The sequence below is a fragment of the Columba livia genome, chromosome 7 (genome assembly GCF_036013475.1).
Source record: "Columba livia isolate bColLiv1 breed racing homer chromosome 7, bColLiv1.pat.W.v2, whole genome shotgun sequence".
In the NCBI taxonomy this organism is placed as follows: domain Eukaryota; kingdom Metazoa; phylum Chordata; class Aves; order Columbiformes; family Columbidae; genus Columba; species Columba livia.
Genome location: NC_088608.1, coordinates 32,038,242 through 32,053,980, shown reverse-complemented (window position 1 = coordinate 32,053,980; position 15,739 = coordinate 32,038,242). Strand labels below are relative to the sequence as shown.

The 15,739-nt window shown below is 42.0% G+C and overlaps 1 protein-coding gene across 4 annotated transcripts in view; it reads left to right on the top strand.

Annotated features, from left to right (window-relative positions):
• Positions 1-15,739, top strand: part of ERBB4 (erb-b2 receptor tyrosine kinase 4) — a 626,958-nt gene that overhangs the window by 15,762 nt on the left and 595,457 nt on the right. The gene's annotated exons all lie outside the window — the stretch shown is intronic.

The following is a 15,739-nucleotide window of genomic DNA, read 5'->3' as shown; positions in this document are numbered from 1 at the left end:
TTATGCAGGAGCAAGCCTACAATACTCCCACTGTTCCCCCCCACCTTGATTTCAGTGTAAATTTTCTTTGTCAGCATGTCTCTTTAATCTTTCAGTTTCTTTTCCTGACATGTACTCTTTTCTGCTATTGTGTGTGTGTGTGTTGTTAAACCTCCTAATAACAGGGTAACTTGCCTTTTTCAGCAGGAAGCCTCTGAAAACAAGCTGATGCATCTCAGTTGTCAGATTGCTATATAAATAAATAAAACCTGTTCATATATTCCCTTCGAAGAAGTGAGACAGTGCTAAAGAACTCTTTTTTTTTTTTTTTTTTTTTTTTTTTTTTTGCATTGGGGAAAAAAAACAAGCTGTATTATGTCAGCGACCTGTAATAAATAGCACTGCAATGAGAAGCGACAGTCTCATTCACCTTGCATCCATGCAGAAATAACTAAGCTCTCTTCCCATGCCTTGGGAAAAAAAAAAAAAGGAGAAAGAAGGGAATTAAATAAAAGAATTGACCTTGGCTTGCAATCACTCCTGTACTACCAGAAAACAGTCTACCAGCAAGAGACTGAAGTTTTGCTGGCTATTCTTGCAGGCGACGTATTGCCTGTGTTACTGCAAACTATTCAGCCTGAAGTGCATGAAGTACAGTCCCCGTCTTCATCTTACTCCCTGAAAGTGTAGTTAGCTGAACTCTTAATTGGCAAAAGACAGTGGTTTGGAAGGCCTCAATATTTCAATGGAGAGGAAAAAAAGAAAGATTTATACAATAAAGAGGCACAATCTAGTCAGAATGTTTCTCTGCAGTCTGTTATTTTGCCTTTGGTTTATCACAGTTTATTATGAAGTTAAGGTAATTTGGAAGCTTTATTGTAAATTAAAGTAGATACCAAATTAATGGGGGGGGTGAATGTAAAAGGTCTTTAAGGGAGCTGGTGGGAGACAGGCTGACAAAAAAGTAGTTTTGTATGTTTAACTGATTGCACAACTTTCTGTTACATCTGTGGATGGTTTTCTTTATTGCTTCCTCATTGGCATATTTGACTTTTGAAGTTTGCAAGAGGCATTAGAAACAAATGCTACTTTGTTAGGTTTATTATGTGTTGGTTTTATATCAGCAGGTGCTTCCCCTTGCCCTATCTGGCCTGCGTGGATCCACTGTGTGGATGCCACAGGCACCGCATGTCCCCTCTTTTGGTAACCTCTAGTGGGAGCTGCTAATTCCCTAGTAATAGTCCAGCACTTGCTGTGGCGTCCAGCGGGTCGGGATGACTAAACTCCTCCGTTGGCTTGCCTGGGAAAGGCGAATGGCAGCTGTCATATTGTTTTAGCATCAAGTTACTTCTGAGCGCAGTGCTGGTGTTATTTTTAATGTGTGTATGTCTGTCTGCCTGTCTGTTCTGTTGTCTACATATGACTGCATGGGCCTGCATTGGAGACAAGGGAGATTGGCTCTTGCCTGGAAAACTGTGGTCTCCCCTGGCAAGGTGAGGAGGGTAGAAGGATGCAGTTGGAAAGACAGCAACAGAGAGAAAATATGCACTTTTTTTTTTTTTTTTTTCTTATGAGCCCTTTCAAGCAAGCTTCGCTTGCTGGAGATCATAATCAGCTCAGGTCATCCTGAAGTAAACACAGTTATTGGCCCTGCCCCTTGCTGAGCAGCAGAATTCTGATCACCTGGTGTCAGTGAAATTGCACTTGGTTATCTCCCCTAGCCTGGTCAAGGCTCCTTGTAGTAAGAAAATGCAGGTTTTGCAGCAGGAAAGTCTTGCTTCCCACCACTGGAAGGGCTCTGGTCCGCAACAGCTTGTTAGAAGAAATGTGTATGTGCAGCCCTCTGTGAAGTGCATCCTTTTCACTTAGTTGTGCCACCTCCCTCCCTAAAAAACCTCACTTGACTCTGTCAGGGTTCCGTGTGGGTTGCCCAGGCTTGCCCTTTCCACCAGTGGGGAGTGGAGATGCTCCACAGGGAAGAGTCAGGACCTTCCCAGACTTCGGCAGGGGAGAACAGTGGTGCAGGATGGTCTGGTGAAAGGCAGGGGAGTGGGGCCTGAAGCACACTGGTGGCACAGGACAGAAATGCATGGAGGAGAAGACCAGGTTTTTTATTAAGTCTCAATATGGGAGGAGTAGGACACTTAGCCCTGTTTCTACACTATCCCAGATCCAAGAGATGGGAAGATGTGTAGTAAAAGCACTTCTTGCTCTGCTTCTATTTCTTTTTAGGGTAATATTTTCTTGCAGTAGTTCCTGCACTATTCACTTGATATTCGGTCTATAAACAGTAAAAATAATGAAGCCATTTAGTATTGCTGGGGATGCCACATGTACTTCTGAAAGTATTTTATTATGGTTCAGCATTAGTTAATGGATGCTTACAATAAACAGTTATCACTTGGCTTGCATCTCATTTCTTTGAGTGTTTTTCTTCTTTAACACGAAGTACCATGCTGTTTTAGTTCATGTGATGCTTAAAACATCATGTGGCAGTAATTTATGGAGAAAGAAGGATAAACACATGTGTGGTACAGAAGCAATGCTGGCTGCTAGTGGTCGGGTCTCTGTGACGAGGGTGGGGCGAGGAGGTGGTCATGGCTCTCCATCCTGGCTGGGCAGGATGCTGCCTGTGTTGGGATAAACTCACCTGGACATGGAGATGGGTTTCCTCTGTCCTTGGCTTTGCAGCTGGGACTAGTGGGCAGGCTCTTTACACCTACAGTATCCTCCTTACACCTACAGTAACAGCACTGCGGTCAGGGCAGGCTGTTTTTGTTGGACTTGGCCACAAAGAGCACCTGGACAGATGCAACACTCAGCAATCGTCCAGAATTTACTTTATAAAGGAACCTGGCCAAAAATGAATGGAAGAGTTAATTGTATCTGCCTGTTGGCTTTTTTTCTTTTATGCAATATTTTTAGCAGGTTAATACACATCTTTCACTTTTTTTTTCTAACTACTCTTTCTAGTGTTTCATTAAGTGTTTGTTAATTAACACTTAATGACTGGGTTATGATGGAACTGTGGGAGTCTTATCTGAAGGCAAAGCAATTGGCAAACGGATTCGTTATGATCAGAGTGACTTTAATGAATGTTAAATTAATTCATAATAATGTGACACTTAAAATCAAATGTTAAGCATATTGTTAATGATTACAGATACACTTTTATCTGCTTTTAATATTATTTCTTTTTACTATGTATACTGGAGGGCCAGCTTTCAATTACCTGTCTTCTTACATTGATACTTCTATAGATGCAAATAGCTTAATTACCTATTTGTCTCTTTCATAGTAATTAGATACATGAGTGTGAAAGCTAGCAAGTTGATGTAAATATATATAATTTATTATGGAGATTCTGTAACTGCTGGTTGTTACATAAAAGTGACAGTGTAATTAATGAGAATGGTCTCTTGTGTGCTATCTTTCATGGGAGAAAGGGGAGGGGAAAAAGTCAAACATTCCCACACTTATGATTAATACAATATCTGTGGTTAGTTATTACAGTTATTTGAGAATGCAAAGTGGTTACTTTTAAATAAAATTATACATTTGGTACTTAGCTTTGAAATAGTGCCTGAAACAAGCTTTGCACACCAAGCCCAGCTCTGAGTTGTCTTGCTTGTATTTGTGGCCTTGCAACTTTTTATTTTTCTTGCTTATCTGGTGTCTTAAAAATGGAAACTATTAGGGGAAAAAAAAAAAAAAAAAGTAGTAAAAAATTGTCCTAATGACTCTGAGGTACAGTAGTGGCTGATGGGAGAGTAGCAGGCACATCCCGGTAACGTGAGACAGGACAGTGTGTCCTATCAAATGGCTTCAGTGTTTAAAAAACACCCATTGCTTTGGACTCAAAGATGTTTATTAATACTCACTCTCCCATCCAAGCACTTCAGTATTTTTCCTTCCTTTGCTTCCAAAGTACTCATAATGGGGCTATTTGCCCTGTAAAAATTTGATGGACGTGTCATGTCTGTTTCCCAGCATTGCTCCTCCTGGCTGGAAACAACAACAGTTAAAAAAAAGAGGAAATTCACCGTGGCTAGAATGAGAAAAATGTTACCAAGGGCCTTAATGGGTGTTCGGTGCAGTGTTCATGTTACAGTGCACCATCACGGATCTTACAAGTCTGTGTCGATATTTGCATTATGATTGAATTGGCCATGGTATTGGGGCAAGCCATGGTCTGGTAGAGCCTGTTGAAGGGGAATTGTTTCAGTGTGTTTTTTTTGACTGGCCCAGTAAAGTCATTTGGGTGCAGAAGGGTTGCCTTGTACTGCTGAGAGCAGTGGGGCTGTTTTCTGCTCCCACCAAGAGCAAAAGGGTGTATTGTTTTAGAAAGAAAAACACAAAGTGAATGCTCTAATTCTATTGGTGGAAAATAGTGATCGATAGTAATTAACTTGCACCACCTTATTTCTTTCCTCTTTGCAAGGAGTGCGTTAGTGCTGGTTTTGCAAAGCTGCAGCGGCGCTGCCTCCTGCTCCGACAGCTCTTTTCAGGCTTCGGCATGAAAACCTCTGCCAGGAAGGTGGCCCTGAAATCCCTGAAGTTGCAGCTGCTGTGAGGCAGCACCTTGGAGGGGTGTTTCTATTTTATCTTGGTTTTGCCCTCCTGCAAACGGCAGTGTGGAAGCCAGAAGGCAGGCTTGTGTGGCCTGTGCCTCCAAAGGTCATATAACACTTCGTGTTTTCCCTGACATGACACGGCGTGACAGAACAAAGTATTTATCTTGTGTACTTGTCAGCTTCGTTCTACTGGCTCCGAAATGATGAAATACTACCAAATATGCTGCTGCTTGTTTCCTTTAGGGACTTGTGCTGATTTGTTTAAAGTGTCGTCTGCACCCAGTAAATGCTTCATTTATTACAGCTGACACCTGAAATGTCTGAAGGAAATGTATCAAGGCATCATGCAAATATTATTTTCTTTATTTGCTGTTGTTTACTTATGTCCTAATATAAATGTAGTCCCTAATGATAAATTGTGTTTCTTGAGGGTGCCACCTGTGTGTGTGTGTTTTGAGCTGCTGCGATGAAGCTTCTGGAGACGTGCTCCACTTCCATCAGAAAAATGCGTTTTGACTCCTGATGGGGTCAGCTTAACTGTTAATTATCACGGTGAGTCACTAATGAGCTCTTGCCTCAGGAACTTCGTAGGGCCTCTCCTCAAACTTTTCCCCATTACTTGTTCTGATGCTTAAGCAAAAATAAAAATAGATCTCTTGCAAAAGGGGTGCGGTGAGAACTAGATGTTTGAGATGGTGATGTGACCCTGGTAATTATAATATTTGATGCAAAAGCTTTCAGATTTAACTCTGAGTCTCAAGTTAGGCTTTGTGGGTGAGTTTTTTAATTTTTTTTTTTACATTAAGCACTTCTCTGTTGTCCCTGAAGGATAATGGAGAATCCAAGTTCCTCTCTCAGCAAAACAATCTGTGCAAAAATAACAAACATCAAAGAGATGGAGGGAAGCAGTTTGCCCACAGTACTAATTGCTAGCATTAGTGTGTGTCAAAGTAAAGAATTAAAATGTGACTCCACATTCCTAAAAGTGCACTTGCTGAGTTTGAAGGCTGTGTGTGGTTCAGGAAAGCAGCTTTGTTGCTTTTGGTCCTCTGTCCCCTGGGCGGTCCTGATGGTTGTGTGGGACAGCAAAGGCATAGGCAGTATTTGGACCTCCTGCAGTTCACTGAGCCCCTCTCACTGCTGTTCCAGTGCCACAGCTTTACTTGGCCTTAAAAAACACATAATACAATGTGTCTGCATGTTCCTGTGTCCTGCTATGTATGCATCTATGTAGTATACAACGTGTGTCTCTACAACATACTGATGCTGTGTATTGGTATAGCAAGTGATGTAACATGTATTTTGGATACTTCTGTCCTTTCAGTGATCTGTGCAGGTTATATTACAGAGATTATGCATTCACTGGAAAAATACAAATCTAGGAGAAAAATAAGCATATTTGTATGTTTCACTTCCCCAAGGTAAATAAGCAGTGCTGGGAAAGCAAGGCCTTTTCTATATGATGAGAACCTGAAAATGGCAAATATATCGCATAATTGCATTAATGCTGTTTTGTTTTGGTTTACAGCCATTGTTACAATTTTAATTAGCAAAATTAGATTCCTTGCTTGAATAGCATCCTTGTTTTAATTTACTGTGGTGTGCCTTGCACTTGGTGTGGGCAGGCTGGAGAGGAAGAACAGCCCCACTCCTCCTCAGATGTGGTTTCTCTCTGCAGCTCCAGACAGGGTGGTTGAACAGGGCTTTGCCATGATGCTCAGGAGCTGGTCCAGAAGTGCCCACCCTGGGTTTCCTGGCATCCCCATGTGTCGGCTGTTTCTCCCCTGCCTCTATTCCCACTCCCCTGTTTTCGTCTTATGGTAAGGTTTTTGGATGCAAGGGCTGGTTTGTTTTTGTTTTGTTTTGTTTTTCCCCATGTGACTGTGCACAGATGCTCCTGGATTTTGGCTTGTGGTGAGAGTATCAGGTAGACAGTTCCCACAAGGGTAATACGAGGATAAATCTCATGAAGATGGAATTGAGGAATTCAGCTACGATGTCATCTATGTTGTGGTGAGCAGTTTTTGCTGCTGTTTTCTGCTAGGCAAAGCTATGTGTGTGCCCAAGGTGGTCCTGACTTCATGTGCTCTTTGGCTGCGTTTGTTTATGGAGAAAGAGCATGAAAATGTGGGGGTTTGACTACTGGCTGCTGAAGTGGCCGAGTTTCTACTCCAGATGGGGGGAGGATTTGGCTTGAGTGGGAATTGTAAAGAGAAGCAGGTGATCATCCCTGGGGGATGCTGGTTTGCTCCAGCCTGGTGATCTGAGATAAAGCAGGAGTGGTATTTCTGTCCCCTGCTTTACATGAGCCAGTCAGAGCTTGTGAGGGCTCCCTAATCTCCCAAAGTCTGGTTAATCTTAGTGAATGTATGAGAAGTGACCGTAGGTGCCAGGCTGTTTTCATCATGTACTGGGCCATGCATCCTCTCTCTGGAGAGGAGGACCTGTGTGTCCCTGCAGGAGGGCTGTTCCCATCATGTACTGGGCCATGCATCGTCTCCCTGGAGAGGAGCACCTGTGTGTCCCTGCAGGAGGGGTGAATGCTTGCTTTGGGCAGTGAGAGCTGAGGATGCTGGTCCTATTAAATTGATGATACTGGAAAGGTCCATCACAGGTAAAATACTGGCTTTTCATGTTCAAGAAAGTTTGTCCACTTTTGTATCTTAGTCCCTTTTAAGAGAAATTACTTCCTGTCACAGGGAGAGCTTCAGTTAGGTGATGAAATGTCACTGAATCACAGAATGTTAGGGATTGGAAGGAACCTGAAAAGATCATCTAGTCCAATCTCCCTGCAGGAGCAGGAACACCTAGATGAGGTTACACAGGGATGTGTCCAGGTGGGTTTTGAATGTCTCCAGAGAAGGAGACTTCACAACCTCTCTGGGCAGCCTGTTCCAGTGTCTGTTACCCTCACTGAGAAGAAGTTTCTTTTCAAATTTGTGGAACCTCTTGTGTTCCAGTTTGAACCCATTACCCCTTGTCCTATCATTGGTTGTCACTGAGAAGAGCCTGGCTCCATCCTTGTGACACTCGCCCTTTATATATTTATAAACATGAATGAGGTCACCCCTCATTCTCCTCCAAGCTAATGAGACCCAGCTCCCTCAGCCTTTCCTCATAAGGGAGGTGCTCCACTCCCTTAATCATTGCCCTGCGCTGGACTCTCTCCAGCAGTTCCCTGTCCTTCTGGAACTGAGGGGCCCAGAACTGGACACAATATTCCACGTGTGGTCTCACCAGGGCAGAGCAGAGGAGAAGCACAAAAGAGGGCAGAAGAATCTCTCTTAACCTACTAACCACCCCCCTTCTAATAGACCCCAGGATGTCCTCTGTATTCAACCGAGCTCCTTTAAAAAAATAATCTGTGTCAGTCGTTTCTTTATTAATATTTCACAGTGGCTAATTTAGCAGACAGATGGTAGTCCATATTATGGCATATGAGTGGGGCTTTTCCCTGGGCTGGAAGATTACCACTCCAGTTTTCAATTAGCAAAGCCTGCCAATTACCTGGAGTGGTTTTCCTTTTAATTATGCAGCTATTAGGGCAGGTAGGTAGCCAGCCTGGGGGGAGGAGAGAGCTCAGCAGCATGGGTGAATCCTTATTAAGAAAACCCATACAAACAAACCAAAAAGGAAAAGCCATATGATAAGAAAGAGGAGGGCAGCATGATGTATGAGCTCTTTCTGCTGCTGTGAACATTTAAAAAAAAAAAAAAAAAAGCTTTAAAATGCTCATCTGACAAGTTGTGGCACGTAGGAAAGGTGAGGTCTGGAAGATGCTCTGTTTTGGCAGTCTGCTGGCTGTACACTTATTTTTAGCTTTATGGAGTTGACTAGTTGAATGAAACAAGCTAAGGAAAGCCAGCCCACAAGCAAACAGCAGGATCCTGCTGACTTCTCATGCTGGTGCAGGTGTGGGCAGGTGTTAGTTTAATGCCAAGGAGTGGCAACAGGTGACATTGGATGATTTATGTAGTCTCTGGTTGTCATCTTGTTTCCTATCCTAGCTAATAACAGTCCAGGCAATGAAAAGACTTCTTTCATAATTATAGACATCTTATTTTCCCTTTGAGCCCCATGTTTAAATCATCAGGCATCCTCTTCATCTGAATTGTTTCCTTGAGCTTATCTTCCTCAGCAGATCAGTCTTTTATTGTATTTTATTTTGACGAGACCGTTCATCTTCCCTTGGCTCTGCTGCTACAGAAACCCATTTTCCCATTGTCTTTGAGGAGTGGGGTTGGAGATGGAAGAGGCTTGAGGCTTGAATTAGCCAGTGATGAGGTTGGGTCTCCTTTGGGACGGAAATATTAATGCAGCATCATGAAATATGAGTTCTGTCTTCACTTTAGGTGACTCCAATAATCAAAGAATATATTTAATCACGTTTGGCACTGCAGAAGATATGTAATCTGGGGAAAACACCTGCCCTAGAGGTGGCAGTAGTACGTGAGGAGCAACAAAACAGGAGCTGCAACAGCCCAGGCTACTTCTGTAGGAGTTTTCAGCAGTGCTTGGGGGAGCCTTTAATGACAGGATTTTGCCATAAATGTGTCCCAAGCCTCCTGCTGTTTGTTGTGTGCAGCCCTTCTGCATGCATCCCCCTCACAGTCTCCCCCAGCAGAGCAGACACTGTTGCTTGGTGCAATTCATGGCGCATTAAAAAGCAGCACGTCGTTGCTGAAGTGCAAGCTAGGTTTTGTGCTTCAGCAGCTGGCTGCTGCGGCATGCACCATAGCATTGCAAAATAAGGAAGCCCCTCCAACTCTTCACTGAGTCAAAAGTAGTTGCTTTGCTTACTCAAGTAGCTGATTCAGCCCCAAAATAATTATCCTTTATTTATTAGCACATTAAAATGCCTTTAATTAGGTTTTGATGCCATATCTTGAATCTTTTGACTTGAAAGTTCTCTCACTCATAAGTTAGAAGTCAACCCTTTGGTGTGTTATAGCTCCACAGATAATGTGTGGAGCTAATTAAGTAATAACGATTGAGGTGCAGGGTATTTTCTTGGGATTAATGACTGTCTGGGAGGAGTTGATGGCCCAAGGTGTAGCCAAGGGCCATTAACACGAGCCAGCTATTAATTCTAAGAAAATGCCATGTGCCAAGGTCGTTGCTGCTATTAGAAGTTGAGGGCAATGAGCAGGTAGATGTGGGGGGAAGTGAAGTAACATGGGAAGTATATGGATTTCAAGAAAATGTAATGTGGTTTTAATGGGTATCTGCACGATGCACCTGTTGGTTAGCCTGTCTGCTTCTTCCCTCCATTCCTCACTGTTCTGTCCAGAGCTTAATGATGAGGATCATGGCAAGCAAGGATGATGCTTTTCTCATCTGATGCTCTTTTTCTTAATGGTGGTCATATTATGTCCATCTTAGAGGACACTTCATGCATATTGCTAATGCCATTTTTTTTCTCCTTTTAGGAGAAGCTTTAAAAACCCAACCTAGCAGCAGCCAGAAGCATTGAGAATATCATGGCTCATTGGGATGGGATGCTAAGCTGTCTGTGTGAATAGGAGGGAGAAGAGTGGTGCTGTTGAAGAACCCATAGGTTAGCCAACTGCTAACTCAAGTTTCACTGCAAATAGTGTGTCAAAGCATCTGTTTCTGTAGTAACAGGATCATATTTTAAAGCTGAACTGTAGTTGCGATATGGCATCCTACATTTTGGGATTTTGGTGGAAGGCTAAACCTGACTGGTCCCCAAGTGCTGTAGGATAAAGGTAAATCTTCAGATAATTGTTGTGTCTATATTAAATTAAAAGCTTTAAGAGACTTGGATTCATATAACTTGAATTGTCATAGGTGTTGCTAGACTTCAGTTATGATCTTAGGATCTCTGGCAGAGAAACAGATCTAAATTGCACGGGCTTTTTTCTTTAACTTAATATCCCCAGCATCAAAGGAGTAGAGCTTTTGGCTATGTGAGGCTGTTGTCCACTGGTGAGTTCTCTGTGTGCTCTTCCTTTCCAGGGTAAGCTCTGGTATGAGTACTTGCCTCTTTCTCCCAGTCCTAATCTGATCTGCAGGTGCTGACATCTGAGTTTATACTTCTAAGGATTCAGAATTACAGGACCCAGATTTCCAAAACTGGTGATATTGAAGGCTGTTTGGAGGAACCATCTCCTGAGTGGTGAATATCTCATGGGTGGAAGCGTTCAGCCATTTTTACCTCAACATGATGGTTTGAATGAGTGATTAAAAAAAGTTTATGTATTTATAGAAGATGAGGGCTGTAGGAAAACCCATCAGAGGGCCCATCTCAGCTGCTCAAGGCAGGAGATAAATATGTTGGTATCCATGGTGTAAACAACTGATTACTCCCTCAAGCAAGCCCTGGCCTCTGACAGAGCAAGGTATTTGCCACTGTTTTCAAATTAGATCTGGGTTGCCTCTCCCAATTGATTTTTGTTATTAGTCCTTGTGAAACCTGCTTTTCTTGTGTTCTCTCATTTGGCTGGAGCTGAGGAGGAATGAGTCTTTTAGAGGCGAGTCTTCAAGGTGCCTTTTTCAAAGGGACCTTGTTGAGTTTATGATGGGGTGCAGGCAGTTTTGGAGGAGTCACAGGCACTGAGCACCCTCCTGTCCTTGTGAGAGGCTCCCAGCAGCTCAGCTGAGCAGCCCTGCAAAAGCTGCCTTGGGAAACTCCCTTCTGCTGTCTCTGGTCATGTCCCAGAATTGCTGTGTCTGGCTAGTGAAATGCATTTTTTTTAATAATTATTTTGTTCAGATATTTAAGAAAAGTTTTGAACAGAGTGCAGACAGATGCAATTGAAAAATCATGTTTTTCATAACTTTGTAATTTTCTTTCATATCATTGGAATATTAATAATGATAAATAATCTGTTAAAAGCAATTATGACCTGAATAATAATCCTAACTAATAAACAGAATGTACTGTGTAATTTTGGTCATTTTCAGCCATCTGGCTACAGTCTCTCTAATTGACTTAAAGCATAGCAACAATGTCAGAAATATACAGTGTTTAGCTTGGCTGAAATTCCCGAGCAGGCATTCCTTACAGAAATAGAGATTTTTTTTTTTTAAAAAAAGAAAAAATAAATCAGTATATCAAAATTATTACTAGCTCTATTACAACAGCACAGATCATGAATCCATCAATGTCTTCTACTGAGCTCAAAAAACCTTATTTATAATGATTTGATTGTGTACAGTTTCATTATTTTCTAGTGGAACTGCAACTGGAAGACTCTGAATGTATCCAAGTATCTAAATTCATGCTGGCACTTACTTCTGAAGCTGCCAGAATTTAAATGCTTTCAGTGTTGACCTGACTTGAGGCATCTCTTAAAACTTCGGCATTCCTTTCAGTCGGTTGCTATTTGTGGCTTTTTTTTTTTTTTTTAATTCTAACCTTTCTGAGGTTTGCACTTGACCTGTTAGATCCTTCAGTTTCATTTGCCAAAATGAAGCAGCATGTCCATCTCTGTTTTTTTCGGTTGCAATGGTTTGCCAGGTTTGAGCTGGGTGTTTGTTTCTTTCTATATTTACTGCAGAGATGGCTTGCTGTCTAATTTTCTAGCCGAAGAGGCAGCGTAGCAACTTTTTGGTTAGCTCTGCTCGGTCTAGGTTCTTGCAGTCTGTTATAATTACCATGAAGAGCCTGAAGTGCCAGCCCACTGTTTAACCTTCCTGCAAGGCTTATTTACTGGGAAATGGGGTGTTTGCTCTTTTGCAGTGGGTGAGCTTTTTTCTTTTGGACCTAGTGTGGAAGGGTTGAGCAATGGGGTAGGGTGAGCCTGCGTAGATGCAGAGCATACAGCAAGGTGTAATGATCCATGTGAGAACATACAACTTGTCTGGCTCAAACCATGGTCCTCCTCAGGCAGTACCCTGGCTCCCAGTGCGGGCACCACTTATACCCTTTGGAGGATATAAGAGCAAGACTCACATATAAAATTATTCCCAGAAGACTTTATTGGGCTCCCACTAATTTCTGACTCAGGCCCCTGAGCAGGAAGTGGAGAGACCTGTGTTGAATTGCATTTGATGGAGTTTTTTCAGCTGAGAATTTGCATGCTTTTTTGAACCCATACAAAATCTGGCATTGGCAGAACCCTGCAAGCTGTTTCTTTGCATGCTTTGAGCTTCATATGCAATTTCCTTGTGCTCCCCATTGCTTTGATAGTTAAGACACTTCTCGAGCTTTTTGCAAAGCTCTATGAGACCTGTTGCAGCTTAGCCTGTAAAACTTCAGTGGCTATAAACTTGCTAACATATTTGTCAGTATGGCATCCATACTACACTAAAATAAGGTTTTCAGGAACTCATGCTGTGTTTTTTGCAGAGCTTTGGTGGGGCACTTGAGCAGAGCACAGGTCCCTGTTGCTCAGAAGCTGGACCTTTGCATCACCCTGTGCTCCCCTTCATGTGACTCACAGTCACTCCAAAGTATTTGTTCTTGGGGAGGATATTGTTTATTGCTTGGACTTGCTTAATGAAGCAAATAGCCTGGTTTGCCATTCCTACCACTGATGTCTTCTGCTTAGTTTGCTAAATTTGATTATGCTGTTTGGATGAGTTTTAATATTTACACACTTAGAAGGAAAAATTAAATGGCTTTAAGGAGCAGAAAGGTATAAATCGTAGCTTCTGCCCTTAATTTTGTGCAATTAGGTTGTGGTTAAAGGAGTTTGAGTGCTGCTACTCAATACACAGCATGCTGACTTACAGCTTATTTACTTTCACCTGTGCTACTGTATATAATTTTAGCTGCTCTCAAATACTGACCACTATCCCTTGATGTATATCATCAGATAACATTCACGTCTTTCAGGGGTTGAATGTGTTGCAGCTTTTCAGGAGATAATGATATGAAGGCTTGAGTAGAAGGAAACAATTTCTGTGAGATCTGGTGAGGATGTAAGGGTAGAGACTTGAAGTTCAGAGGGAGCTCTACAGTCTGATCCATATTTTTGCATGTTTGTTTATTTATGGATTTAGATTAACCTGTGACTTATCCAAGACTTTTCAGCTCTCAGAATGGGGGCAGAGAACTGCTTTGATTTAAGCAAAGCCATTGTGTCAAGGCCAGCATGGGATGTGTGCCAAAATCTGGAATGAAACTCATCTCATTTTGGGCTGAGACATTAAGATGCTCACTGGAGGATTTTTAAATGGCTTGTGAGTGAAGAGGTCTTCCTCAGTGTGCAAGGAAGGGTGAGCTCCAGTAAAAATCTCTCTGGATTGTGTGTATTTTTTTTTTTTTTTTTTTTTCTTGGGATATGTGTGTGTGTGGTTTTTTTTGTTGTTGTTGTTGTTGTTGTTTTTGTTTAGTCCTGAAAAACTATTCCCTGCTTGAAGAGCAGATTTTATTGGTATGTTTCTGGTCAATGTGAAGCCAGAGACCTGCTGGGAATACTCTATTAAATTTATTTATTTTTAAAGATGCTCGTATGCAGTATTGAGCACTCAGTCTGTGTCTTGGGGTAGCTGACAGGGAGATGTGAAAGCCCTTGGTTAGGTTGATTGCCTTCATGATATGCTCGATATGAGTTAACTTGTTTTCTGTACCTTATACCATTTTGTTTTGTCATAGCAAATAAAGCTTACATGTAGTAAACGTAATGTCTACTGCTGCTTGATTTTACAGGCCAGTGAATAGATGAACTTCCTCTGATATTCCATATCTTCTCCTAATAAACAAAAATGCCGCAGTGGGATGGTGTGTGAGTGACTGGGAATTACTTATCTCTAGCTTGTCTCCTTATAGTTGTTTTTCTCATGCACTTGCATGTTTGCAGTTTACCAAGAAAATAATTTTTGAGATCAGATTTAGAATTGGTGTCTTAAAGCTGAATTGGAGTACTCACCCATGTCATTGCTGAGTTGGTGGTCTGTGATTCTGCAGTGCTGCAAAGTCAGAGACGTTTGAAATCATATGCCTAATTGAATCTATTTAAACAAAAAGTTACAAAAAATAATTAGGAATCTTCATTGTTGGATAGTGAAGGGAGTAGCAACAACAGCTTTTTAGATGGGTTTTGGTCATGCACTGCTTCTTACAAGTTTCTGTTGTTTTCAAAACATGTATTTAAAAAAAATAATCATGGTGTGGGAGGCATTAGGGAGGCAGAGATTTTTGAAGATTTTGATGCATTACAAAATTAGTCATTCCCCAGATGGGTGCCCTCCTGTTTGCTGTGTGGAGAGGTGTTGGCACAGGCAGAGCCCTGCATTCACTTGCCCTGAGTCTGCTGGGAAGTGGAATGATGCTTTGCAGTATAGATTAAAGTCAACAGAAATGGGAATTGGAATGAATTCATTAGCATTGCACATTTAATTGGTAATAAATTCCAGGTGCCAGTGCTGCAGCTTGCCCGTGCTTCCTGGGGCATGGGCCAGGGTCACCCTGTGCCCTGCTGGGTGAGGAAGTGGTGCCATGTGTCCGACCTGGGCACCACGGAGATTCTCACATAGAAACCTGGGCATGTGCTGCCTTAGCTCCTCAGCAGAGCAAAGAGCAGTGACGTTCATCATGGGCACATAAGCGATTACAGGGCTTGAGGAGGAACCCTTTGTGATTAATGCTAAAAATATTCAGGTAACCATCTGAGTGCTTGAAGTGCTTTTTTTTTTTTTTTTTTTTCTTTTTTTTATGAGGCATGGCAAGGAAGGAGATGAAGACTCCTCATCTGTTTGCTGTCCTCATAGCACAACCTGCCCGCTGAATAGCTGAGTGACAGGCAATCTGGCCTATCCATATGACCATATTGTTTTCCTCCCCTAATTAGCCTGGTCCTTACTGTGCTGATGAGGAAACAGATGCACTGAGCAGCAAATTACCTTCATCTTGCCTCTGAACAAAAAAGACACAGCACTTAATTGACTCATTTGATCTCCAGCAATTCAAAGCAAGCAAAGTGGAAATATTTAAAAGTGGCACTTCATTTCAGAAAAGGGGGAAGGTATGTTGGGAGTGTATATACATGCATTTGTGTGTGCTTATGGATTCAAAGTGTCAAACCTGAGGGTGATGGTGGGCCTTCTGGTGTTGCTATTTCATGCCTCTAAAGAGAGGTACAGAGTCTCTTACTACAAAGAAAAATGATGAAAAAAAACCTATTACTTCCTTTGTCAACAACAATATTTGCATACTTAACTGCACTGATATTTCTTTACGGTTCTTTGGCAGTAAGTGTTCCTTTTCCATGTAACGT